The following is a 24341-nucleotide window of genomic DNA, read 5'->3' as shown; positions in this document are numbered from 1 at the left end:
AAGCCCATATTATAAGGTTTCGTGTGAGTCAGAGGCGGGGCCTACCCCTCAAAGTTCTTGAATCCATAAAATCCTATAAGTTGAGAGAAGCCAAAACATGGCCTCTTCCCCAACTTGACTTTCTCTCCTCAGCCACCTATATTTCTGGGGTGGATTCCAAAGCTGAGGTTTCCAACCCCCCTGAGGGAAGCTCTAAAAGTTTTCAGGGAAATAAGGGTGAAAACAACGAATTCAGTCCCCATCCTGGATCTTCCACTCCCTGCTACCTCATCTGTGGGCAACGAAGGACAGGGGTCCCTAAAACCATCCCACTCTGATATCGACCGGGAGCTTGCCAAGGATATCCAGGCAATCGAGCATGGCAGACAGACTTCAGAGATCCTCACACACAGCTTTATAGACAAAGTGAGTCACAGTAAGACTGCACTAGACAATAACAGATGCAGCTGAGAGGTGCCCACAAGGCAAGCTGGGGCTGGACATGTGCCAAGGGATGAGAATGTGAGTTCCAGTGATAGAGAGGACATGATTCAGGGCCAAAAGATAGTGGAGAAGAATTGAAAACATTTTTCCACGTCCACCATGAACTTCAGGGAGAAATTCAAGGCTGAGGAGCTGTGCGTTCTTACATCACAATCTTGTGACATCTTGACAACCAACAAGTTGGGAAGCTCCCAAATGGTAAATATCAATGTGAGCAAAGTAGAAACTACCCTGACCAGTGAATGTTCCTCACCAAAAATACCAGTTCCCCAAGATTCCAAACCATCAGACATTAAAAAACAGCTCCCGACGGAGTTGAAGTTTCAATTGAAGAGCAAGGAACATAGCCAGCCTAAAGGCTCTCCCGCTGACATATCCCTTACTTCAGATAGCTTGCCTTCGACTCCTCACTGACTCAGTCCCAGAGCATCTCCAGTGGGGACATGGGAGCTTCCCAGGTGCTGCAAGTCCACTTGGAGGACAATGGAGATTAGCGGGAACCCTGGGCCTCTAAGCATGTCTCATGGAAATGCCAGGATAGGAATTTCCCACCAGCTGCAAAGAGAGTGAGACCTCTGGACTCCAGAGCAGGAGAATGTGGAAGCGAGGATTCAGGAGTTGGGACGTCTAAAGCCAGAAAGAAGAGCCACTCTATTGAGGACAGAGAATTACAGGGCACTTCCCCGTATCTGTCACAGAATGAACAGTTTCCTCCTGAAAGTTACTTCAGAAAAATAATGAGGCAGTTTTTTCAGTGGATTAATTCCAAGGAAAAAATCACAGGGCAGGAAAGTCCCCAGCAAAAAGCCAAGTTCACGTCAACCTTTGCAGCGCTCTGAGACCCAGCTCAAAGTGAAGCTCTCGTGAGCTGTGGGCCTCCTGAAGCTCATGAGCTCATGGCAGCCATCGGGAAGATCCTAGAGGAGAAACTGGCATGTAGATACGAACCTGAGGCTGCAGAGTTAAGTCAGCAGAAGGGGGAACTGCAGGCCCAGGTAGAGCCTGACGAGGGGCATCCCTCCAACTACGGGGCTCTCTGACCCACAGCCAGGGGAATGGGCAAGGACCACATCCTGCAGCCAAGATGCTGTCCCTCCTGACAAGAGTTTTCGTACAAGGGTTAGACAGAAAAGAGACAGGATCAGACATCCCTGGAAAGTTGTGGCCTTCAAGGACCAGCATTTATGCCAGAGTCAACCCCCTTCCCCACCCTACAGGGAGTCTGTGCCCCATCCAAGACCCACCTGCATGCATGATGTATGCCACGTCCCTCCGGCCACCCTCACCTCTAATGAAAGCACTGTGTTCAGAGATCTGACTCTTCTATTCAAACAGGAAATGCTTCTCCAACACTTCCAGGGGGGAAAAATGTCCCCAAAGAAATCATTCAGTCCTTGTTGAGAAAGCATTGCCATTTTCACGAGAACACATCCTCTGATGAGAACCAGAGTTAACACAACCAAGGATACTGATCGTCCTCAAGAAATGTTCCTGCTAGGAGAGAGTAGTGTTCTCTGTGTGGTGCTTTGGGGGAGTAGATTTGGGGTTCCCAGCGCTTATGCTCAGGGAAAGGAAGGAGGGAAGTCAGCTCTGACTGATTTCCTCTTTCGGTTTCTGCAAGATGACCAGTCCCTTGTAGGGGGCCTGACAGTGGCTTTCTCAGTTTTATCTTGGGTCCTGTATTTGACCTTATTCAGATGTCCTGTACTTAAAACACTTTACTTTTTCATAAAAAGTACAAAAAGTTTACTCTAAAAACTTCCGGGCCTTTTCAAAATGAGAAAAACCCTTCAAGTCCAGAACTTGGCTCAACTTGTCTTTCCATCTGCTCCCTCACTATCCTGAACTATACACAGCTGCAGGGTGGGATGCGTTCCTCTGGAAGGATACAGCCAGAATTTCCCCTTGTTGCCTCAGAAAGTTTTGGAATTGGAAGTGTGGGGGTGTTTAGGCCCTGAGGTGAGTGGCAGGGGCAAATGTTGCTCTTGGATCTCTTGGTGAGGAATGAATGTCACCTGCTCCTAAGAGCCTTTCTCTCCCTCAGGAGGTCTGGGTGGTGGGCCACGTCCCCACGCCTCAGCTGACCCTAACGGAAACGGGGAGCAGTTCACCCTTCCCCTTCCTCTACCCTTCCTGGAGCAGAAGGGAGGAGAGAACTCGCAGCTCTGAAAAGGACCAGAGATATGAATCTTTTCCTGAAAACGGTAGCTTACCTTCATTTAGAAAAGTTGCTGATTCCTGAGTATCTCACAGGTGAGCAGTCAGTGCAGGTGTGCGTATGGATGGGTTTTGCGATTGTGGACACTGGAGTGGCCAGGGCAGGGTCCAGGAACTGGGTGGGTCCCGCTGAAGAATCTGTTATATGTGGGGTGTTAATCTGTCTGGAAGGCACATTCTGAGCTCAACAATGAGGTCTCCCTGCATGTGAGGACACCTCAAGGAATGGGAGGAGCCGCTCCCGAGGGAAACTTCCTCAGGAGGCCCAGCTTGGTAGAATTATTGCAAGACCAAGAGATCACCTGGCTATCATTTGTAGGAATGGTCGTCGGGCAGCCACCCAGAATTTGGGGCAAAAGGAGAAAACAAGTAGAGAAAAAGGAATGGTGGAGTGAGTGGAAAAGGAAGGAAAAAATGAGGAGGGGAAGAATGACCTTATCATCACTCCTCATGATCCCTGAGGGTCACTTCGAGCTCACAATGTCCCTTCCAGACAGATTAACACCCCACATCCTGGCCATCCATTCCACCCAGCACTACCTTACCTAGGCCTCACCTCCTGGAGACTAATCAGGGCTGGGGGGAGCACAATGATACCACTGCAGCTAAGAGAATTGGGGATAGTCTTCGAGATTGAAGACAGTATCTCCAGGAATGTTGTCAAGGAGGTCGTCCTCTCATTTGGTGCCTGCCTTCCCAGCCATGCTGCATCTTACACCAAGGTTACAGTAATTTAGGGGTGTGTTAGTTACTATATAACAAATACCCCAAAAGTTAGTGGCTTAAAAAACCGAGTATTTATTAATTCATAGTTTCTGTTGGTGAGGAATGTGGGCAAGGCCTACCTGGGTTCTCTGCTCCAAGGTCTCTCACAAGGCTGCAATTAAGGTGTCAGCTGGGGCTGGGGTCTCAGCTGAAGGCTTGACTGGGGAAATACACACTTCTTCGCTCACTTCTATAGCTGCTGGCTGGATGCAGTTCCTCAAGGCCTGTTGGACTGAGAGCCTCAATTCCTGGATGGCTGTTGGCTGGAGTTGGCTGGAGGCAACCTTCAGTTCCTTGTCATGTAGGCCTCTCCAACATGGCAGCTTGCTTCATCAAAGCCAGGAGAGAGTCTGCTAGCAGGACAGAAGTCACAATCTTGTAAACAAATGAGGGAAATGATATCCCATCACCTTTCCCTTATCCTATTAGTCAGAAGCAAATCATGAGGTCCAGCTTACACTCAAGGGGAGCAGTTTATACAAGGGTGTGACTAGCAAAAGAAGGGATCTTTGGAACCTTCTTAGAACTCTTCCTAACACAAGGGTTTCTTCTTGGACATCCCACTGAGTTCACTGAAGCAAAAGTGACCAAAGGGACCAAGTGGATCCTTGTGCTCATCCATATCCTCGTCATCAAAGTTAAAGCTGCTTAATGGCTAAGCGGAGTAACGTCTGGTAAGAAAAACATCAAAGAGATTGAAGCATCCAAAGAAGGAGGGAAAGGTGGCATGGAGGTAAAGGCGGTGTGGGGTCATCATGAACAGTAAAGTGAAAGGAGCCCTTAGAACCACCTGCCTCACCACTGCCAGTATTCAGACTTAGAGGGGAGGAAAAATTAGGTGCAAGACGGCTCATCCTCACTCCGCCACCGTATCTCCACTCTGCTCTAGCTCCCCGACTACAGGCCTAAAGAAGCAACCTTCAGTTCCCATAGAGATAGCCAGGCTTATAGAGGAAGCAAACCCTACAGCTTGCAAGGTTTAACTTCTGCTCTTATTGATATATTTAATATAGCACATCCATCATTTCAAATTTGCTTCTCACAGCTTGAACATCAGAGAGGATGAATCACACAATCGATGGCAAAGCCAGTACTAGGGAATTCAGCATGTAGCTCCCATTCTGGGATGTTTTCCATGAACCCATTGCCAAAGAGCTTCTAACCAAGGGAGAGGTGGTGGCTCAAAAGGGCTCACTTACTGGCTGGGGTCACAAAACAAGTCATACCTGGTGCCCAGATATTTGCTTCTATTCAGAGAAACACTGGATGAGGCAACGAGACAGAATTTGCACACTCAGCACATCTAGGCAGTGAACTGTCCAAATGAGGTGACAGTACCACCCAGGAGTGATCCCACACTCTTGTTCTGCTTCTAGTACTGTTTTCCTTTTTCCCATATTCCAGTTCCTATGGGAAAGCAGGACTCTTACCAAAAGAAGGAAAACGTATTAGCTGAACAGTGACTGGAGAGATGAGGATGAATTTCTCTACAAACAGATTTCATGGGCTTGCTGCTTATACCCAGAGATCAGTGCTGTGCAGCTTGGGGGACGTGGGGGGTGGGGGTGGGGGTGGGTGTCTCATTTACACGATATTCTGTGGCGCCTGAAGAATTTTCAGTGACATAGAATGTGATGGGAATGGGTTACCTGAATTTTTATACCCTCAAGCCCACACTCCAAACCTAATGTCAGGGCCAATAAAATGCATGAATTGACTGCTACCTTGATGTGGCTTGGGTATGGGAACCCCAGATCCCAGCTTCAGGTACTGTGAATTTCTCTGGTACCAGGTGCTGCCTAAGGGAATCAGCTTTCTTGAGGCAGCCTTCACATGGATTAACACTCAGAACTGTGCCCTAATCTGCAGCCACAATGAAGGGGCCAAGGCTATGAGAAGGGGCTCTTCTCTCTCTCTCTCTTTTTTTTTTTTAAAGATTGGCACCTGAGCTAACAACTGTTGCCAATCTTCTTCTTCTTTTTTTCTCTTTTTTCTCCCCAAATCCCCTCAGTACATAGTTGTATATTTCAGTTGTGGGTCCCTCTAGTTGTGGCATGTGGGACGCCGCCTCAATGTGGCCTGATGAGCAGTGCCATGTCCACACCCAGGATCCGAACCAGTGAAACCCTGGGCCGCCAATGCGGAGCGTGCGAACTTAACCACTTGGCCACGGGGCTGGCCCCGGGGCTCCTCTTGAGGCCTTTCCTCTGGAACTTCCATTGGTCCTGGATCAGAGCCTAAATTAGGCTATTTTCCTGGGGTCACAAGGACACGTTTGGTCTTCCTTAGTGAGGCCAAGTGGAAGCTCAGAGATTTGTGGAGGCTGCCTCCCTATCTCTCCCAGGAGACTCGGGGTCTGTTCCTTCCTTCTATGGGGGCCAGGAGGTAGAGAAGGAACTGAATATTATGCAAGTTTAGCAATGCTTCACTGTGGGAGGGGGTTGGGCTGACAAGAGTAGGTAATTTTCCTTTGCAGGGATTCTTGCCCAGCTTGAGGCAACCTTCATTTGAAGCAGGATAATGCTGTTTCTACCCTCCACCTGAGGGGACTCCAGAAGGAATAAAAGCTACCTTTCCTCATTTGTCTTACAGGAAGTTCTGGGCTTCTGGGTTCAGGAGTTATTAATGGCTTTCATGTTTCCTGAACCCAAGGAGAAGTTGTCAGACACCTGTCGTACAGTCCTGTCCAGACCCTCATGTGGGAGGAGACTTTAGCTGGCTGCTCCAAGGAGAGAGGAGATAGGGGTTGACACAAGTGCTGGGGTGAGAGAAGGAGAGTTGCCTAAAGGTAGCAGTGGCTCCAAGACCCTGAGAATCAGGATGTAGACACGAGTCCCTTAGGTGGACGGGTTCTGTGTGGAAGTCCTCTAGGAGACAGCACAATGTTTTAAGGGATGAAGTGATGATGCTGAGATGACTAATCATCAAGCCCCATCATCTTGAGAGCTGTCGCAAGACACGGCATTGCTCACACTTAGCACAGAGGCTGTGCAGCCACTGGCCTTTCAATGGGACTGAAGGGCTTGGGCAATGAAAATCCCAGGGGCAACCGAGATGGACTCAAGATCACAGGCTCTTACCTACATATTTGATGGTGAATACTTAACTAAATAGGCAAAAAGCTCCCATTAATGACTACTATTGTATATCTTCCTACCCTTTAAAATGGGGTCTTTGAGCCAGATTTAATTTAATTTAGAAAAATTAAGTACTGCTTATTGTACTTCAATGTTGTGAAACAAATTTATGCTTTTTATGTATATTATCCCATTTAAACTTTACAATGCTTTGAAGTAGGTTTCTTTACCCTCTTTTATAGAAGTGCACGACCTGAAGGGCAGAGAAGGTAATATATATTCAGAGTGCTAGCACAGAAGAGGGAGCCAGGGATGGAGAGCCCACTTACGCTGTGAGGGATTCATTGGATGTAAATGATGGCAAGTACAATTCAACTGACTTTAAAAACAGGATCTGTTGACTCAGGCACCTGAAAAAGGTCTGGGAGTAAGGCTGCCCTCAGGCAGGAGGATTCATATTGGGGCTCAGCTGATCTCATCAAGTTTCAGTTTCTATCCATTTCTCTGCTCTAGATTCTGGACTGGCTACCTTGTAAGTCTGTCTGGCAAGTTCGTAGCTACATCTTCCAAACTAAAAGCACAGCTAAAAATGGGTTGTTTCTCCCATTAGTCCCTTTAAAAGTCCCACTGTGCCTTATTGTCTCCAGTTGGGTCACATGCACATCCCTGACCAAACGCTGTTGCCAAAAGCATGGACCAATCTTTTCGGCCAAGCCTGATTTCAATGCCTTCCTTTAAAGTAACAGCGTTAGTGATAAACAACTCCACTTGACATGGACTGAAACTGACAACGGGGTTAGATCCCCAGAGGGCAAAAGAAGGACTATTTTTAGAAGGTGAGTGAATGCTGAGTGTCAAAATAAAAACAAAAACAAAACGGACGTCTACTTCAGCCCTCTCTCTCACCACCCCATTTCTGCCTTCTTGTCCAGAGTCATGCCATGGACTGAAGGTTAGAGTTAGAGGAAATGCCAATTCTGTGGAGGACAGGAAAGGAACTCAAAGTGGAAGGAATCAATCAGAGGCCCCAACATCCATGCGGATAGACCATCCAATGATCTGATCTCTCACTGTCTGCTCCTTCTCATCTTAGAGTCCTTTACCTTCATTCCAGTTCAGTTATGGCCATATCCTAGAACTTATCACCAGCAACACTTGTGTGTTCTGAAAAAATACAGTCTGACATTCCACCCTTTATCCTCTCAGCTTATGCCCTCAGCATGTTAATTCCTCAACCTATTCAGGAACTACAAGCCACTCTATACTTTCCCCTGCTCACCTGACAACCTTTGTCTTCATTTCCTCCCTCTCCAAGCAAAACTTCATGGGGCATCACTTAATCCTAAACCTAAATATACTGCTCTGCTCTAAACAGCCTACCCCCTTCTTTCATTCGTCCTGTCTAGCAAAATCCAACTCTGCCTTTTTTAGAACTGCCTTCAAATAAGGGCCTGCTTCCTCTTGGATAAAATCACACAAGTGTGTTTGTGCCCCATAAACTTCTGTTCTACATTTGTTGCTCAGCTCCACCACTGCCTCAGAATCCAGTCATTCCTCCTGTGTTACCATGTGCCAGACGCTCTTCCAAGCACTTGGGACACCCAGTGGAGGCAACAAACAGAGGCCCTGTCTTGGGGGAGCTTCTGTGATTGTTTTCTCAGTCAACTCGCTTGCCTAAGTTCTCAAAACAATTCCACTTTCCTACACCTTGTCCACACTCCCCGCTCATTGATCAGAAGTGCTGGACCACCAGAGGGAAACAGAGAAGTCATCAGATGGGAACTTTTCTTCATAAAAACTTCAAAACAAAACAAAACCAAAACCAAAACCAAAACCAAAATGAGATCCTCCATCTCTTCTTTCCTCCTTCCTTCCCACCATACTGAAAGGTTTCCCTCAATGCTTTCCTTAATCCTCCCAACCTGGGATCTGCCCGCCCTTTCCAAGTCACAACACTTTCACATGTGTGGACTATCTGCCTTAATTATCTACTCTTCCAGAGGACCAAGACTACATTTACCTCATCACAGCTGGAAACACCAAGCAGAGCTCAGAATCCTCTGGAGGAATACATTGGCAATAGGAGGGATCTATGGGGAGGTCCTGCCCAGCATGCTCTGGGGCGGGGCCACGTCTGGGGGCAGGGCCTGAGAGACTCTGAGAGCCTGTTTGTCTTCTTGAGGGCGACGGCACCAGCAACATGGCCAGACATCTCACCTCAGCCTTCTGGAAGATATGAGTTGAGATTTAATTCAAAGACAGGTTCTGAGGAAGGTTTCTGGATGCCTGAGTGACCTTCCCCACTGCCCAGCCTGAAGGATCCTTTCCTCCATCTGCCATTTCCTTTACGGTGGGCAGGCCCTCACAGCCCCTGGGCCCCCAAACTCTCACTCCAGGCCCAGCCTTAGAAGGTGCTCAGAGGCCTGGGGGCAGGGCTGTGCCTGCCCAACACCACCCCCTTTGACGATGGCACTCTTAGGAACTCCACCAAGGTGAGAATAGTAATAAATAGAGTAACAATATTGACAACTGTTAAGGCTTCACCTTACACTGGCTGCCTGGCCTTGCACAAGTAGCCTGAGTCTCAGATCTCATCTATTATGCACAGATACTGATGTGTACTGATAGGGTTGGTCCTCGGAACTGGAATGAATGAGTAAAGAGTTTCGAACAGTGTTTACCTAACACTAGAAGTTTAATATGTGCTACCCATTATTATCACTTATTTAAAATGCTAGGCCTCCTCTTTATTATTTTAGAAGTATCAATTTACCACTCATTCATTCTTCCTTCCTTCAGAATGAATTTATTTAGTACCTAACATGTGCCAGACACTATGCCAGGCTCTGGAATACAATGGTAAGCAAAAAGGTAGAGTCCCTGCCTTCATGGATCTTACAGTCTAGAGGGGAGATCAGGCAGAAATTAATTATACAAGATTGTGTAAATGTCCCATGTTACATTCTATGAAGGGTTCATGAGCTGGTTGTCGGTGCCAAGGGAGTTTAAAACATGGGGATTGGCCTAACCAAGGAGAAGAGGGTCTTCCTCACCCATCCCTCAGGAGCTGATGAGGCTTAAGAGGTAAAAGGTGAGTAGGAGACAACTTGGCAAAGCAGGGAGGGAGAAGTGTTCCAGGCAGAGGAATCTGGGTGATGAGAGCAGAGAGAGTGAGGAGGGAGGAATGTGATGCAACAAGAAGAGGGAAAAGCGTGGGAGGCACAGATTCAGCAGAGTTCTCTGGGCCAAATCAACTAGTTAAGTCTTTGGAGCAATGGGGAGCCAGGGGAAATTTTTAAGTTAGGATTTATTTATATGTGTAGGGTATTCAGATTTTAGTTGTATTATTTGAGTTTCCAAAAGATTACTGTGAATTAATACTGTGAATTAATGAATTACAGTGATTTAATGTGAAGAATGCTTTGGATGGGGTAAACAGGATGTGAGAGACCAGTGAGAAGGCCACTGCAGTAATCTACGAAAGAAATGATGTCAGCATGGACCACAATGGTGGTGACCAAAGTGGAGTAACGTGGACGGATGTGAGTGGCATGACTTCATTAATTCTAATAAGACGGAACATTTTTCCTTTTGTTTCGCTCCAGTGCCCAAGAGGTACAGGTTGGTGCAAGATGTGGGGTCTTTTATAGAGTTGGACAAGTCAGCAGACACGAAACATTTGAAAAGGCTGCTTGAACTGCTGACTAGCCAAAATCAAAGAGGAAGTTGACCTTCAACCCTTTGTTTCATTCCAGCTGCAGAAGTCATTTTCAGTTACTCTCTGACTCAAGTAAACACCACTCCCTGTCACCTTATCCCTTTGAGGGTTGGTTCACTTCTACATTTTCACTGGGACATGATTCTCACTGACAGTAGAAAGTTCGGCACCCAGACCTGCAGATGTGAAGACACTTGCTCCTCTCTCGAACTATTAGTACTTCTGGGAAACACGTCCCAGTGCCAAACTGTCCTGGTCCTGAAATGACCCCATTATTTGGGGAGGTAGTAAAGGAAATTGCATGTTTTAAACCCCGAGCGGCACTCTCTTTGGACATCGAAAGGTGTAAATGATAAAATACTTACTAGACTTAAAGACCAGGGAGTAAACGGGGGGCTGGATGCTGCCCAGACTCTGTGTGTCAGCAAAACATATCTGAGCTCAGCGAAGGACCAAGACCAGGACCAAGTGTTTTCCTCAGTGGAATAATTAGACAACAGAGGTGGGCAATTTAGGAAAGATAACTTCTTCTGTCCCTGCTTTAGAATTTCTATTACAAACAAAACCCAATCCTTAGCAAGATTTAAGAGCATGGGACAAAGACTGCTAGATGTTGAACTGCTGGGAGTGGAGCCCACGTTTTATTTATCTTTGTATCCAAGCACATCCGCAGTGCTTGCCACGAGGCAGATACTCAGTGAATGCTGGGTGGAACAAGGATTCCTCTGTGTTTTCATGAGGTATTTATATGGTATGGGAATTCAGTCATTTTTTGCCCCACTAGGTAGAGATGGATGCTTTCTGTTCTCCATGTTTACTTTGAACACCATTTAGCTACAGGGATGTTCTAAAATGAAATAATAAGGAAACCAGCTTTAATACGATTTTATATATACAGACAGATACACTTTCTGACCACGTGCAGATATGAATGCTCTCCCTGGAAGATGCTTTTGTAACCTAAATTGCTCTAGAATGAGGTTAGAGATGGGGAAGAAAGGGAAAGTAAGGTAAAACTCACAGCTTAATTTCTAGACAGGATTGCTGCTTTAAAAATGAATTTCAGGTGCTTCTTGGCATACTTGGCCCAAGCACTGGAGATTTAACAGTGATTTGTGATTTGGTGTGACCCAGAACATGGCCCAGTGGTCCTCTATCCTTTGAAGCAGTCAGTCTGTTCTCTTGATTGCTGTTCTGGACTTTCTCACCATCACTCCCCATCAGGGCCCCATTCCTTCTGCTCTGTCCTAGTGGAACTGTCCCTTGACCTTCATTCTCCCACTACTCCAGTCTCGACTTCTCCTTGTTGCTAGATTACTCTATTATTGCTTCTCAAATTGTGGTTCCCAGACCAGCAGCATTAGCATTGCCTGGGAACTTATTAGAAATGCAGATTCTCGGGCCTCACTCTGGACCTACTCAAGAAGAAACTTTGATGTGGGGCCCAGCAATTTTAACAAGCAAGGTAATCTCCAAGGTGAGAACCACTGCTGTACGTAAAGCTCAGTTCTGAGCATATCACCCCTTTGCCCAATACCCTTTATTGCTTTCCCGCCGACAACCACATGAGTGTGTGTGTGTGTCTGTGCGCGCCCTTCTATCCAAGGCCTTCTGCAATCAAGCACCAGCTCATGTGTCCCCACGCAGGGAGGTGTGTTCCACAGTCATCCTAATGGGTTACCTGCTCTTCCCTCTGCTCTCCTGCCGCCTCTCTCTGTTAATGTTGGGTCCTCTGCTAGAAATACCCACCTCCTCCCTCTCCTTGGAGAAACCTTGCTCATTCTTTAAGGCTCACTGAAAAATTAATATTTATCTAAGGAATCCATACCTGTGCCTTTAAAACCAAATAGTACTGAAGGCTTTATAAAGAACCACGGCAGGCCCTCCCCCACCTCACAACCCCAATCCTTCCTATCCCCCCAGTTCCATTCCCCATGGAAACCACTTGAGCCATTTCTATCATAGTTGTTCTGGTGTTTACCTCTATTTATATAACTAATATGCAAATACTTGTATTTAAAAGTAATTTTAAAATATTAGACACTAACTTCTTGCCGTGGTAGATAAAATTTGAGTAGGTAAAATTGCAGGTGGATGAAATTTGGTCGACACCCCATTCCCCTCTTCACTCTTCTCAATCTGTCCTCACTTAAATCTTTATTCATGCAAAGTTCATCTTGGCATGGAAGGTGACCCCTTTCCTGGAACGTGTTCAGAGACTGCTCCTCCCCTGCTCCCACAGAGCTGTGTATCTCTCTTAGTGCACTGTCCCCCTTGCCCTTTCACGTTTGTATGTATGTGTCTCCCATTCCCACCAGCTTGTAAGAGCCAGGAAAGTCTAATCCGTCTTTTACTTTCTCTGAATCCTCCCAGGGCAAAGCACAGGGCCTGGGATATAGTACACACTGAGCAAACGTGGCCAATTTAACCGTAAAGTAAAATATCTGCCTGACCTTTGAAGCTTGCTGGTGTGACAGCAGTACTTGGAATGAGTCTTCCCGTTCCAATGTGGTTTTCCAACATTATTGTGGGGAATAGTAAACTGGAGTCAGGAGACTTGAGCCACACCACCTTCTTGGTGACTTCTTTTAAGACCTTGGGGAAGGCACTTAATGGTTTTGCTTCCGTTTTTCCACCTGTAAAGTGGCAACAATAATATCTATGGACAGAGTTGTAGGGAGGACCAAATACAACAGCACAGGTTATCAGGTATAAGGCATTACATTGATTCCTTATGTTTAAAACAAAAAGGCAAACCATTTTCTGGTAGCACATAGGGCTATAACGAGCATTAAAACCAACCTTTAAATAGAAAACTTTATTTTTAGATGATCCAGGGGGTCTTTCTTCCAAGATCAGCCTAAGATTTTTTTGGAGGAAACTGTATTCTCATTGTCCTGAAATTTGAAGCAAGAAAATGCAATCATTTAAGACCATTTGCCTATTCTGACTTGTTGATGAGAAATCACCACTACTGCCACCCTTTTAGCCTCTGAAGGGATTGTAAGCTTTGTCTTGATTTGATGGCTCAAAAATAAAATCTACCAAAAGCACGTTTTCTAAGCCTTGTCTGGCTCTACCCATTAGAAAAGTGTGAGCTACTGTTCTATCAAAACTAATTATATTTTAAATCTACAACCAAGTCTCAATTACCAAGGTTAATGGGACTACATGCATACATAATTCTCTCTTACATTTATACAGTGCTTTTAACTTCTTCAAAGCACTTTTCACTGTACTGCATATATAAAACAGAGGCATTTTTTTAAATCCACAAATAAGGTAAAAAATAAATCTTAAGATCAATAATTTCAACTTTGTACCTGTCAAAAGCTATTAGAACTTGCAAAATTGTCTAATAGGACTTTCATTGCCCTACTCTCCTCTCGACCCCTCTCAACTAAGGCCAGAAAAGACCGAAAGATCTGGAGGAATCTCCAGAGGAGAGGAAGCCAGAGAGGGAAGGAAGCCAAGGACCTGGGCCATCCACAGCCTGGATCATTAGCTCCAGCGTAATTGAGAATAACTGACTGTATGTGTGACTATGGCCAGAAAATCCAGAAAGAGGTGAAAAGGCAAAGAAAATGACGTGTGAGTAACAGTATTTACAGGGTCTGTCTTTGTCATTCTCTCAACAAGCATTATTGAGTGCCTACTGTAATGACAGGTGCTTTCAACAAAGAGGATGGACACAGCAATGAACAACCCAGGCAAGACTGCTATTTTCATAGTGATGACCTTCCTGAATGGTGCAGACAGACAACAAACACAAAGACACACAACTTCACATAAACAGATAACTTCAGGTGGCACTAAGCTCTGTGGAGTCCATAAACACAGGAATGTGATAGAGCCTTGGGGAGGGGATGCTGTTGTAGATAAGGTCACCAGGGAAGGCCCCAGGGTATCTGAGCTGCAATCTGCGAGAAGAGCCCACTCTGTGCAGGTCTGCAAACCAGATGATGGAATGAGTGAACTCGCCAAATATGCTAGAGGGAGAGGGGTCCAGGCCATTTTGAAGAGGTTCCAGGAAAGTCACTGTTCTGTGGTTATTCACTTTGTGTCCTTTTGGGGATATTACTAAAACCTCTCCAGGACCCCGGATTTATTGCCTCTACAATGTGAGTTGCTAACACTGATCACCTGGACAGGGGAGCGCTGAGAAATAATGGGTAAACAATTGTGAGGAGCCACATAAATGCTAAATAATGCTCACGGTAATAAGCTTTTATTAAAGTCAGCACCTTGACAGGCAGCTCACAATCGGATACCTTGGCAAATGTGTGAATTGACGTGGCTGCTCCCTGTGCACACCAGCACCATCCTTTAAAACGAAAAAAATAAATGAGCCTATGGTCATGATATTCGAAGTAGTTAGTGATCAAACAACTGTCTGGAGAGAAAGCTGGTGTGTGAAGTGTACAATGGGAGCAGGAAGATAACGGCACATCACAGCCCAGCTCACGCAGAGGATAACTCATGAATTGACTGGATGCTTGCTGGTGCACACACCATCCGCTCCAGGGTGGTACTCTAACCCCGTCAGGACTAGGTGCTGCCACCAAAAGCCCCAGCAGACAGGAAGGGGAGTGAAGAGCCAGAACAGAAGCATCTCTGGCAGCAGCCCTCTCTGGCCCTCTTGGCCTTGGAAAGCCACCCCTGGGGGAGGACTGAGCAGCCAGCACCAAGGGCCCTACCTTGGAAGGGCACCAAGGAAGTGGTGGGGGGGGGTGTGAGGGAGGAGGGATGAGCATTGCATTTCTCCCTATGAGAATGAAATATCCCGACGCCAGGAGAGACTTCAGTTGTCGTTATAACTGAGCCTCCCCACACAGAGATATGAGTCCACCCCTTAGAAGCAAATCTTCCTCCCCCAAAACCTCCCCCCAAAATATAACATTAACATCACAAAAAATGAATTCTTTTTTGTGGGTCCTACCATCTCTTTGATATAAATACACAAGTGCCTAAACATTCTTTCCCATCTCCCATCCCACATTGGCAATCAGATTGTGACACACACACACACACAAGCACATGCTCACACAAATACCACACACACCCAAGCACATGCTCACACAAATACCACACACACCCAATTCCTTTGTTAAGCCCTGGCTCAGCTATTATAAGGTACCTGTGGAGTGTAGGTCACATAGCAGAAAAGTTTAAATTACTGTTGCTTCTACTCTGAAAAGCAGACAGGAAGAAAAGACAATAAAAAAGAAAACACTTATTTTAAGGCTGAGACTAAACACTCTACTCCACGTTGACTGAGGTCACTTTCCCACTGTGGGATGGGGAGAATCGAGATGATCTCTGAGGTGCTATGAACCCACAGTGCAGACTTCATGTTTTGAGGCTTGACTAGAAACGACGGGGACGTGAAAAAGAACATGGCGAGATAATCCTAGTCTTCAGGAAATTATGGTTTAAACTGGGCTGGAGAAAGACCAAGATCCTCAGAAAAATCTAATTGATTTTAACCAAATGGAGTAATTTTAAAATGTTAAATACACTGGGATATCATATTAAAAGTATTCTGGGAGAGCATGCCGCATGGGACGTGGTAAGTGCTGAATTTTCTGCTGCTAAGGGAGGCATTCCTATCTGCCAGTGTCTCATGCTGCTCAGACCTGAATCATTCATTTAGGTAGACCATTTGTCCAAGTGCGTCATTTCCCAAAACAGCCAATGAAGGAATCCAGGGAGAACTGTCCTGAGGAGATGTGGTCATCCTCAAGGCCAAATCAGTCTGGACTAAGATGGTTTTTCGCAAGACTGCCCAAAGGGCTTCTAGACTTTGTTTGGTAAGTGTTGTTAATGCCTTGGTAACAATGGACTGTTGATAAGGTGGGAGATAATGTCAGAAGGAAGGAAGGTACCCGCTCACATCTTTTGCTTTTAACTTAAGCTAACCCATAAAATCCATTATCAAACCCCAAGGAATGCTCCCAATTATTGTCTTGGACCCTTCATTTTGCTTTGCTTTGTTTTTTTTTTTTTCAACTCTCTATTTCTGTTTTTACCTGGCACTGACTTGCTTGACTCCTCTTCTCCTCTCAGCTTGTGGCTCTGTGCTCCCCCTTTAGACTTGATGAGTAATTTTGGTTTTCCTGCTTTTCACCTTTGGCACCCCTTCAAAAATGGGTTAGGTTTATCTTCTGGCTCTTTTTACTTCTGACTGCTTGGAAGTTTGGATCATACTTAGCCAAGTTTTGATCCCAGGACCTTTCCCTGGCTTTGACCTGTCTCAGTGGCATCTGTGCTGGGCTTGACTCCTCCAGGTGAGGGCGTCGGCAAGAGGGAGGATCAAGCAAAGATCAAGCAAGGAAACAGGAAGAATACCTGGCTCGGCTTAAACTGTGCAGGGCACTGAGGCCTTGCTGGCCGTCCAGTCTCTGCCTCCTTCTTCCTCTGCTGCTTTCATTCCCTCCCGTCTCTGACTTTCAATTTTTATTAAGTTTCCACCTTCTGACTGCTCAATCCTCTTCTAGCATCCCTGTGTAAGATTGAAATGGGAGTGGGAGTGATATCCATTAGCCAAAATAAGTTCGAAAGCTGGGAGAAACTGCTGAATCTCTGGTGTCTTTATAGCACTTATCAAATCCCAATTAACCATATTAGTTGGCAAACTGCTCTGGCTTCCCAGGGAGTCAGCTGGTAGGTGAGTCAATAAATATCTGTCAGATGAATGGATGCACACACACTAGTTGTGTAGCATGGCATCAGGTACTTTAAATAATACAAAGTATAAGACTTCATCCTTGGCTGAAGAAGGACATCTTCTCATGGCCATTCACAAAAGGACTGTTTGGAAATATCACCAAGCGCTAGACCAGCTTCGCTATTTCTTCTAGAAAACAAGAAGAAATCTCTTGTTTCAAGACATGTTTGTGTCATCTCTTAATGCACAACTGGCTTCATGTGGGCCAAAGGGAACGTGAGCAAAGCCCTGGTTAAAGCATAACAGACACCCTTGGGCTAATGAACTGTCGAAGGTATTAGTGTCAGCGGATTTTCTACACACTGCTTTGTAAACAGCAACACGCATAAACCATAAACAAGGAGAATGAAGTGAGCACCCACAGACCCACCACTCATGTCAAATCATACAATGTTGATATCACCCCAGAAGCCTCCACTCTCCTGTCTGATAATCTTTCACTTACTTTTCTTTATAATTTCATCACCTTTATAGACTCCCATAAAACATTTAGTTATATCCAGTTTGGGGATCAAAATAGATTAAAAACCAACAATTGCAGGTGCATTCAACATTGGACATGAAAAAGAAAACTGGTTTTTTAATAAGATACTTGAAGTGTACACTTTCCGTAGGTGATCAAGACATTTACTCTTTCGTCCATTTTTATGTTTGCTGACTGCCAATCACTCTACTCCTTAATACTTCAAAGGTATTTTTCCCAAAGCTGCCTTTTGTCTTACACTAATGCTTTCCCGGACTCAAGTGAATTTTGAAGGAGATTGAGCTCATCATGATGAAATGGATGTTGACATTCCATAACCATCATTGTAATTATTCCTAATTTGTACTTTGCTTCAAAAACTCTCTTCCCTTGCCCCCTAAAGTCTGTACTTTCAGAATAGCATCTACAGCTTTAATTATACCTGACAATAAACTACTCTCACCACAAAATCTTGTTAATCACGGTGTATGTTACTATCTTCAAATATCCTGTTTTTTTAAAACTGCATTTATATGAGGTTCCCAAAGAGTTACAATATTAGCAATGAATGTTTTAACTGTTTCTGTAATTACTGTTTGTAATTACTACAAATCAAAGTTATACAAACTTTGGATTGGAGGCTGGTTGAATTATCTACCAAACTGGGGTGAATGGTCCTTTAATCAACCGTATACTGAACAAATCTACAGAGTAAAACTGAGATGGAATTTGAGTGACTTGGTGTCCATCGAGAATCAAATCTGATGCTGTAGTGTTAACAAGGGACTTCAGGTCCAGAATAATTCTGTTAATCACACTTCTTCCAAATTAGTCAGTTAATATTGTGGGTCCTGACGAGACAGGATTTAGGAAGGCAGAGAGCGGCGGGGAATGCTCCTGGTGATAGGATCCTTAGAGCAAAGGACAGAAGACAAAAGGAGAAGGCTGTATTCGTGAGAAGTGAGCTGGACCATAGCCGCTATAATTATAAGCTTATAATGTCACCACACTGCTTTCTGTAATGTAATATTTTTGTTGTCTGTTATTTTCCTTGATTCAGGTTTTGTATTTTTCATGATGTAATAGTGAGATCTAGTCTCATTTTTCTGTGTATTTGGATACATTGAGTAGAGTGCTCTGGCTGAGTAAAGAGTTTCACATATGGGAGACTTGAGAAACAAGAGTGGCAAGAAAAGTTAGGTCAGATTATGAAAATTCTTAAAATGTTTATATTGGACTTAATCCTTCAGAAGTCATTTAGTGTTCTCTTTTCTTTTTTTGTAATTGAGAGCACCAGGAGGAAAGGAGTGTTTTTGATGATCTATTTTATTTCTTTCTCTTTTCTTGGAGGAAGATTGGCCCTGAGCTAACATCCGTGCCCATCTTCCTCCATTTCATCCGTGGCTCACCTGCCACAGCATGGCCTGATAAGCAGTGTATAGGTCTGTGCCAGAATGGGAACCTACAAACCCCAGGCCGCCAAAGAGGAGCACACAAACTTAACCTCTACACCACTGGGCTGGCCCCATTTTTGGTGATTTCTAAGGGGTAAAAACTAGGCAGGGAGATTAGGTAAGATGATATAGCAAAAATTCAGGCATTAAGAAATAAGGTTAGACTACGCTGGCGATGGCGGCCATGGATTGGAAAGGAAGGAAGGATGGATGCAGCATCATAAGGGAAAAATTTGCTTCTTTCCCTTTGTCTTTTCAGCCATTTGGGCTTAACGGTGTTCAGTGCTCCTGATTTATTTCCCTTCCCATTTATATTTTCCTTCTTCCCTTGATAATCTACTTTTGCTTTCCCATTTTTCCCTCTCTTCTCTCCTTTGCTTGTGTTCTTATCACCTTCCCTGATAGGACGATGACTGAATCAGGCAGGTAGACATCAAATGGGAGATCTGAGTAGAAACTAACTATAAGATTTACTAATTAGAGTATGTTGCTGCTTAAAACATTTTTTTAACCTTTCATCTGCAGTTAAAAGGAAGAAAAGAAAGGTGAGGAGGCAAAAAAGGAGTAGAGAGGAAAAGGGAGAGACTCATTTATCCATCCATTCAAGAAGTGCTGTGTTTCCAGAGAAAGAGAGGGTGCCAAAGAGATCGAGAAACACCACACAATAATTTGTGTTATTGTAGTTGTATCACCTATTTCCCCTTCTAACTCAGTTTGGTAAAGTAGAGATGCCAGACGGGAGGCTAAAGACTAAGGTGACATGGGCAGTCTCCCTCCCTCCCTTATTGCCTGCTGCTTCTCATATCAAAAGATGGAGTCTACATCCCTCCCCCTAGGCCTCAGTGACTGGCTCAACCAATAGGATGCTGTGGAGGTGACTTTCTGGGACTTCTGAGGCTAGGCTGTAAGAAGCCTGGTCTTTTGGAATATTTCCTCTTGGGATGCTTTCTTTTGGAACCCAGCCACCACTCTGAGAGATGCCCAAGTCACATGAAGAGGCCACATGCAGGCCCTCCAGTTGGCAGCCCCGAATAAGATAACAGCCAGCATCCTCAGCAAACACAGAAATGAACCATCTTGACATCCAGCACAATAGAGGCAAAGACGATTTCAGCCCAAGATGACATCTGACTGTACTTCCTAGGAAACCCCAAGCAAGAACTGCCCAGCGAATCCCAGCCAATCCACAGAACAATAAGAGACAAGAATAAGTTACTGTTTCAAGCTACTCCACTTTGTTGTGGTTTGTTATACAGCAATAGATAACTTTTTTCATCCTTACATGAGACACAAAGAATCTCGAAAGTCTGAAGATTCATAATGCCACCCGGAATGCATGTATATGTTTTACGTATTTTTTTCCTTTTAAAGGTCACTTTCTTATTCATTAGCCTTGAAATTGGAATTTGAATTGGCCTTGATCAGAAATCCTAAGAAATGCTTAAGCAAATAGTTTAAGCACTATCATATTTTGAGTACTAGCTCAGGATAAAGTGGTACTGATGTGACAAGAATAATGGATGTGTAATTAGAAGATGGAGTTTAAGTCCTAGTTCTGTCATTTATTACTGTGTGGCCTACAACAAGTTATTTAACATTTCTGCTTCCTAGTTTCCAATGCTATAATGTAATCGAAGGTATTTAGTGATGCATGACAAAACACAGACATTCAGTGAATTTCCATTTCTTTCCTTCCTATGAAAGTCCTGTACTCATAAGTGCAACCATATCAGAGCCTATCATACTGCTTCCTAAAACTAAATATTTTTATTATGTATCAAGTATTTCCCTTGATAACTATTTCATAAGCTTCCATAGTGTTGCCTTTACTAGTGTGATCTGCCTCACTTTTCCTGTGGGATAGTTTACTTAATAGATTTTGGGGACTCATTCTGTTGCTGGATTCTTACAAAGACTCTTTTGTGATAACCTTCTTTGGTTTTCAAGGACATGACCCTGTTTCTCGAGTGTGGTTCCCTACTGTAACATAAATGTTAACAAGTTAAATGCATATCACATAAGAATTTTAATTGTTCATCATATATCTATGTATTGAAATATAGAGTCGAATTGATATAATTGGTAACATTACCCATTTGCTTTGATTTGAGATGTCAAGTGATTGAAAAAATTTTTAATTCAGAATTGAATTACCTTGCTTATTTGAATTTATCATTTTTGCATAATTAGGATGAACTAATTTAATTTGCAGTTATCCTTAAATGACTTAACTGATGTCAGCTGAGGTTCTCAAGGCCACAGGATTATGGAGTCATGCTGAACATCACTCTGTCTCTTAGGCTTGGAAGTACAAGTGCACCTTGTGAAGCCTGGAGACAGCAGTTACAAGCTTGATTTTTTCTCCATTAAAGTTTTTTTTTCTGTTTTGTACCCCTCACCTCACTCTAGGCTGCTTCATGTTTCCCAGAAGGACCACATATTGCATTTGGAGGTGGTCCTCCTTTTCCAACTTTGTTCTGATTTCATGTCATTTTTACTTGGTGTTGAGCTCACATCTCAGTTCTGCAAAGGAAAGCTGGTTATTTATCTGGTAACTTATGGATGGAATCCCCAAGACAGTGCTCTTTATAGAGACTGAGGGTCCTTTAGCAAATATTGCTTTTTGATGATGCATTTTAATAAGCCTTTTAAAAATCTGGATACCAGACTACTGGCTAGGGTACTTGGAAGCAATAATTTTAAAATAGTGTTTTTCAAACTGCAGGTCCTGACCCATTAGTGGATTATGAAATAATTCTAGAGGGTGTGACAAGCACTTAAAAAACAATGAAACAAAATGGAATAGATAATATTAGAGTGTATTACACGTAAAAAGGTAAGAACAGTTTCATAAAATTTTTATATTCTTTTGGTGTGTGTGCGTATATACTGATTTACGATAAAAAGTAATTTATAGATTTATTTTGTGAGTTGCCATCAAAAGAATTTGAAAGTCACTGCCATGGATTTAAAGTTATCTGAAACAGTTTTGTAATATAGCATTTTGAAATGAAGCCCCAACAATATATGTAACAAATAAAAGTGTAGATAGGTTTTAGTTGCAAATTTAAAAGGGACTGGCAAGTTACTTTTCCTGAGAAGTCTAGCCCTGGGATGACTGGGTATTTTCCAAAGGGCCAGGAACCAGTTATCCCAATAAATGGTAGCGGCCTAAATGCTCTCTCCCTGGGAGGCTCTGAGGCAACGTTCCTCATCTCACTTGTAATGCTGCTGTTGCCCTGCTGCAGTGGCTGTTGGAAATACTGCGTCTTCCCTAACCAGATCAGAAGGACCCAGTTTTCCCAAAGTCTTGGTCTGCCAGAAAGATGGCATTGCACTTCTCCCCGATTTGTGGGACCTGCACCCAGCTTGGAGAGCTGGAAAACTCCAGCCCTTAACTCCCCTCTTTGCTAGGGAACCACATTTTCCTTCCCACTGGGTCCTTGGAAGATGGGAAGCGGCAGTAAGGTTACTTGTGTTTTATCCACACCATGTGAGTCTGTGTTTTTGTGTGAAGGCTGACTCATGTGGAGGAAAGTTCTCTGCCTAGAATTATAAAATTAATGCTAATCAGAGTAATGCAGCATCCCACTTCCAATCTGCTAATGAGCTTTGGGGAGAGATGGCACATCTTCCTGCAGCTGATGGATGCCTCTTTTAGAGGATCTACAACATCCTCCCCAGGTCTTCCCTCAGCTGGGCTAACACACTTCAGAGCAAAAGAATCCTCAGGGCAGGATGGGACCCCTTGCTTTTCTGGTTCTTGTCCCTTGAATTTTCCAAACTTCTCCTCACTTTTCAGTCTACTCTCTCTGCCACTAAAATGGCTGCCTATTAAACTCATCAGTGGAATCTGCCATACTGTGTCACTTAAACTTTTTCCATCTGCTTATGGTTTTTACTTGTTTTTCATAGAAAGCCCTGACCTAAATATCTACTCTTCTTTTATAATGCTTTCATTTTGACCTTACTACTGCTGAAAGTCAACCAAACTCATTCATCACTGTCCCTCCCCCAGTCTCCATTAACATTATCCTGTTATCCAGGTTTTTAACATACACTCAAGAGATTGTCAACAAAAATGGACTAAACCTTTGCATGGAACTTCTCTACCTCCACATGGGACATTTTCAAGAATAGGAGCTTTCAGATGAATTAACAATGTAGATAAATTTGTTACCAACACTAGAATCTCATTCTAAAATATTTTCTACAGCTCAAAACATGGCATAAGGCAGATTCCTATTTAAGAGAAAGGGCCTTCCTTTAAGTTGTCTTGAAGATTCTGAGACTGTCCTTAAGAGCAGTGCTATGAGAGGATATGAGGCACAATCTCAGTCACCCCAAGAGTTAATTTAAATGGAGAAAGTGAGATGGTTTCCCAAAGCACTGGAATTGATTTTTCCCTGAGTCTCTCCATAGTTGTAGATTCTGATAATCACAGAAGAAAGAGAAGGAAGAAACTTGGTGTTCCTTCTAACTGCCTCATTTCACAAACCAAGAAATTGAGGATCAGAGACATGAGGTCATTAAAGTCATCCAGTTACTTAGTTGCTTACTTCGACTAGGGTGGTTTCAGAAAGGATGCAAAAAAGTACAAGTATTTGAGAGCTACTTAGGGACTGTATTAATCAACACTGTAATAATCAGCTCTGTGTCCTTGGGTGCTGCGACAGCTGGGGGTCCACTGCTGCAGCTGAGAAATAAAGTGTGAGGAACAAACAAAAACTGAGGGAGTCCATCGCCACTAGACCTGCCTTATAAGAAATGTCAAAAAGAGCTCTCCTGTCTGAAATGAAAAGGCAAAGGATACAAAGCTTTAAACAAGTTGATAAATAGATAAAATCAGAAAACTGCAACTCTGTATCAGAACATGTTAGTAAACAATTGTGATGCAAATGTTAAAGGGAAAGAAAGCATTAAAAATAACATTAACCATTCCAATTTGGTAACAAATTCACAATAAAGAAAGAAATAATTTTGACAACAAAAATAGCAAGGGAAGAAGAAAAGGACAGAACTTGCCTAGTCAAATGAAGGAAAAATGCTATCAGCAGAAAAAGAACTATCTCATCTGTGAGACCTTTTATACAAACCTCATGGTAACCACAAAACAAAAATTAAGGCAGAGTCACGAAACATAAAAAAAGAGGAAACTGAAAAACACATCACCAAAAACCGTCAAGCTGAAATTGTAGTGAGAAACACAAGGAAAAAGAAACAAAGGAAACATAGAGCAACCATAAAACAAAAGATAAAATGGCAATAGTAAGTCCCTATATATCCATAATCATCCTAAATGTAAATGGATTGAATGCACCAATGAAAAGACAGAGAGGCTGGACAGGTTAAGAAAAAGACCCAAAACCAGCCAGACTTACAAAGAAAAAAGGGAGAAAGCTCAAATAAACAAAATCAGAAATGAGCGAGGAGAAAT

General features: G+C 43.8%; 1 protein-coding gene across 19 annotated transcripts in view; it reads right to left on the bottom strand.

The window, feature by feature from the left end:
• LOC138922928 (uncharacterized) overlaps positions 1–24341 on the bottom strand; it is a 255997-nt gene that overhangs the window by 113706 nt on the left and 117950 nt on the right. For 3 of the 19 annotated variants that reach the window (XR_011436045.1, XR_011436049.1, XR_011436044.1), the window contains exons 4-5: positions 13063–13157; positions 3546–3818 (exon numbers count right to left, since the gene is read on the bottom strand). The gene's annotated coding sequence lies outside the window, so the exon portion shown is untranslated. Of the gene's footprint in view, positions 1–3545; positions 3819–3923; positions 4102–4691; positions 4870–12713; positions 12897–13062; positions 13158–14531; positions 14549–16608; positions 16758–24341 lie in introns of those variants that run through there. The other 16 variants (XR_011436040.1, XR_011436041.1, XR_011436042.1 and 13 more) reach the window with 15 other exon arrangements.

This window comes from Equus caballus, unplaced genomic scaffold (assembly GCF_041296265.1).
Source record: "Equus caballus isolate H_3958 breed thoroughbred unplaced genomic scaffold, TB-T2T haplotype1-0000019, whole genome shotgun sequence".
NCBI classification, from domain to species: Eukaryota; Metazoa; Chordata; class Mammalia; order Perissodactyla; family Equidae; genus Equus; species Equus caballus.
This window is presented reverse-complemented; position numbering and strand designations above follow the sequence as displayed.